The sequence below is a fragment of the Pseudophryne corroboree genome, chromosome 3 (genome assembly GCF_028390025.1).
Source record: "Pseudophryne corroboree isolate aPseCor3 chromosome 3, aPseCor3.hap2, whole genome shotgun sequence".
NCBI lineage: Eukaryota > Metazoa > Chordata > Amphibia > Anura > Myobatrachidae > Pseudophryne > Pseudophryne corroboree.
The window spans coordinates 361,123,129-361,127,289 of NC_086446.1; positions in this window are offsets into that span (position 1 = coordinate 361,123,129).

Below are 4,161 nucleotides of genomic sequence, written 5' to 3' on the forward strand. Positions count from 1 at the left end.
ACGCCTTGAACATGTCCCATAGGTTAGGCCATGCGGCCACCAATTCAGAGCCACCCCCCATGTGTACAAGCCCAAATGGATTAAACTTCCATACGTGCTGGCCCCTAGAACAATGGAAGTCTAAGGTAAAGGTCAAGGGGGAGTGATCCGATATACCCCTGGTCTCATATCTAATATCACCAACCCGGGGAACCATGTCACTTGAGAGGAGGGCCAGGTCAATCCTAGAGAATAAAGAATGAGAATGAGAGAAACAGGAGTACTGTTTAAGAGACGGATGTCTCAATCTCCAGGGATCGACCAGGCCCAACCCCGACACCACATCAGCAAAGGTGGATTTCCCAGGAGACGCAGTAGGTGGAGATACAGAGAATCTGTCCAGCGCCACATCCAATACATTATTGAAATCCCCCAGGCAAATAACAGATATCCCGGGATATGAGGCCATAAACCCAGCTGCCTTCTTAAGAACATCAGGAGAGTAAGGGGGAGGCACATATACAGCTAGAAGGAGTACAGGAGCATAAAATAATCTACATTTCAGAAATACATATCTCCCCCAGGGGTCCGTTTGTATAGACTCCAGCACAAAGGGGACGGTCCTTCTAATAAGAACCGAAACTCCATGAGAGGCAGAAGTGTGCATTGAATGGTATGCCCATCCCACCCATGGTCTCTTCAAAGAAAGAATCCTACCGCCCACCAAATGAGTTTCCATAAGACAGACAATGTCAGCAGCATAATGTCTTATCTGTCGAAGTACCAGGGACCTCTTAATTTTATCGTTGAGCCCCCTCACATTCCATGACATTACTTTAAGCGCAGCCATGAGAAGTCAGAAAGCATAAGAAGGACCTCACCCCACAGCCAGACAAATCCGCCATGCAAGTGTGCAATTGCAGGACACTAGTGCCTTAAAAATACAGCAGCAATCCACATACAATCCAAATATAAACATTCATACATAAAACAACCAGAACCTAGAACAACCCCCCTCCCCCCACCCTGTATACCACCCCCAACATGTAGTATACCTGGATCCCAAAACAAGAGACAAGTTCCTAGAAAATAAAACAAACAAAGATTTGTCGCACCATGGACTAGTGCAAACACACCCTAAATGGGGCCAAAAATATAATGGCTCTTGGGGAAAAAAAGAGATAGCTTCCAGCCACCAACCACAGCACCCCTGAAAAAATTAAGGGTGAATCATAGAGATCCTCCCCCAGGGACTTTATAACATATGGAATAAAACATATACGGATAGTGTAGAACCACATATATCGAACCATATACATATAACCTCCCCCAAAACAAAAAAGGGGGGGGGGACACATCGGATTAATTAGACAAAAAACAAATAACATAACCAAGCAGTTGTAACAGAGCAGCAGAGAAGGAGAGAGAAAAAAGACCAGAAGCAATTAAACACTCCCTCATCGTGCTACCCCACAGTAAATAGCCTATAATCATATCTGAGACATCGAAAAAGTCCTGCAACCAGAGCTCCATGGAGGAATCAGGATCAGCAAGAGCATGCCTTGCCAGGAATCGTCTGTCCAGCCACACCATGGCCTCACGAGGAGTCGCAAAAAAATTTGTTTCACCATCAGCCACCACCCGCAGTCTTGATGGAAATAGCATAGCATATGGCAGGTCGCAGTTCACGGAGCCTCCTTTTAACAGGTAAGAATTTTTCTGCACATCCACCGCGAAGTCCGGGAAGACAGATATTGGCGACCCGTTCCATTTTAAAGGGCCTTTCGTGCGAGCAAGTCTCAAAACAACATCCCGGTCACGGAAATGGAGGAATTTCGCAATGAAGGTACGGGGTGGAGCCCCCGGAGGCAATGGGCGCATCGGAACTCTATGAGCCCGTTCAACGGTAAAGAAGGGCGAAAATTCCTCGGACCCAAAGGCATCCCGGAGCCATTTTTCGAGAAACGTTTCAGGAGATGAGCCCTCTTCCTTCTCCGGTAAGCCGATGAAGCGGACATTATTGCGCCGTAAGCGACCCTCCATGTCCGTCAGCTTTTTGCGCACATCAGTCATCTGAGATTCTAGAGCATTGGTACATCGACCCAGCGGGGCGACAGAGTCCTCAACATTGGAGATACGGGTCTTGGCCTCTCTTACCCTCTCCCTCACCCGCTGGAGATCCTGATGAATAATGGAGAGATCAGACTGCACCTGCCCAATTTTATCAGCCAAGCGAGCCTCACTAGCAGTCACGGCATCTAATATCCTTTATAATGCAGCATCCAGCGGTTCGGAGGAAGCAGAACTATATGCAGGAGATGGGGGTGATGCTTCAGATCATACAGTCTCCGCTCTCTGCTGTTGAGGGCCAGGATTACGAACAAACTTCTCCCTTACTCCCGCCGCCGCACTATGCTGGCGGCCCCTCACCATTTTGGATAACACGATGCCGCAGCACTCGACCAGCAATACGTATCAAAGCAGATGCAGGCAAAGAGAGGAGGTGCATGCACCAGCACAATATGAAAGGGTCAACAGGTGCGGTAAATATGTAAATATAGGTATGGGTAAGGACCAGGGCTCCTGGCTGTATTGCTGACAATTGACCGCAGGGCAACAGCAAGGGTCCAAGGAGCAGGCCGCAGGGCTGCAGAGGCAGACTCAGCAGGACAGGCAGGGCGGCCACTCAGAGGACGTTCCAGGCGCTCGCACAGCCGAGCGGGACAGCGGGCACTTCATCTCGGCTGGCTGCAGCGGGCGGCGGTAAGAGGCGGGAGAGCCGAACTTCCGGAAGGGCTGAAAGCGCGAGCCGCGGCAGCACACGCGGGCTCAGCGCTCACAGGAGCCCACACTTAAAACAGCTCAGGGCGGCCCAGGAGACAGTGGTGGCCGGTCTAAAACCACTCCAGGGGGGCACCAGGTATTCACAGAGCCGTGGTCCAACAGCAGTCCCAGAGGGGGAAATGCAGGATAAAGCAGCAGGATATTGTGGCTGGAGAGCTGCACAGCATATGTGCTACTCCATGCCCGTCCTGGCCACGCCCCGGGCACTGTTCTGTTTGCTGTAAAAATAAAGGGGCACTGTTCTGTGTGCTGTAATAATATAGGGGCACTTTTCTGTGTGCTGTAAAAATAAAGGGGCACTGTTTGTGTGCTTTAGAAATAAAGGGCACTGTTCTGTGTGCTATAAAAATAAAGGGGCCCTGTCCTGTAGGCGGTAAAAATACATGGGTGCTGTAAAAATAAAGGAACGCTGTGGCCCTGTCGGTGCTGTAAAAATAAAGGAACGCTGTGGCCCTGTTCGGTGCTGTAAAAATAAAGGAACACTGTGGCCCTGTCGGGTGCTGTTAATATAAAGGAACGCTGTGGCCCTGTCCTGTATTCTGTAAAAATACATGGGTGCTGTAAAAATAAAGGAACGCAGTGGCCCTTTCCTGTGTGCTGTAAAACTACAGGGGTGCTGTAAAAATAAAGGAATGCTGGGGCACTGTTCTGTTTGCTGTAAAAATAAAGGGGCACTGTTCTGTGTGCTTTAGAAATAAAGGGGCACTGTTCTGTGTGCTATAAAAATAAAGGGGCCCTGTCCTGTGTGCTGTAGAAATATAGGGGCTCGTTCCTAGGCAGGCTCCGCTGTGCATCACCGGTTTCCGTAAGAGGCACACCGCTGAGAACCTCTTACAGAAACTGAGGGAAATCATTGCACAATGGTTATGCCACTTAGACTCTCCTGGGGATTTGTGATATCCAGGGGCGGATTGGCCCTCCAGGACACCATGACAGATTCCGAAGGACCGGTCCCATATCCCCCTCAGCCAGGCCGATTCACACTCAGGCTGGGCTGGCTCACACTGCTTCCAGTACTTGTGGTTCATTGAAATGCAATCCAGAAGTTAGGCTAGCGGGCACTTCCAGGTGCCGCTAGCAGTGAAAAATGGTGATGCTGTTCTACCAATGGGGGACCTTGAAAAAGTTAACCAGCCCAGCAGCATCCTCTCCCTGGCCCCGGCCAAAGGTCTCTTCAACGAGCCCGGCCCAGGAGCAGCAGCAAAGCGATGGTAGGAGCCGGGTTCACTTTACCCGCTGCCACCCCAGCTCCCGCACTCTCACTGAACTGGCCAGAGCGGCGACTGAGCACTGAAGGGGACCCGGCAGAGAGGTTATTTTTAATTACATTATTTGCAT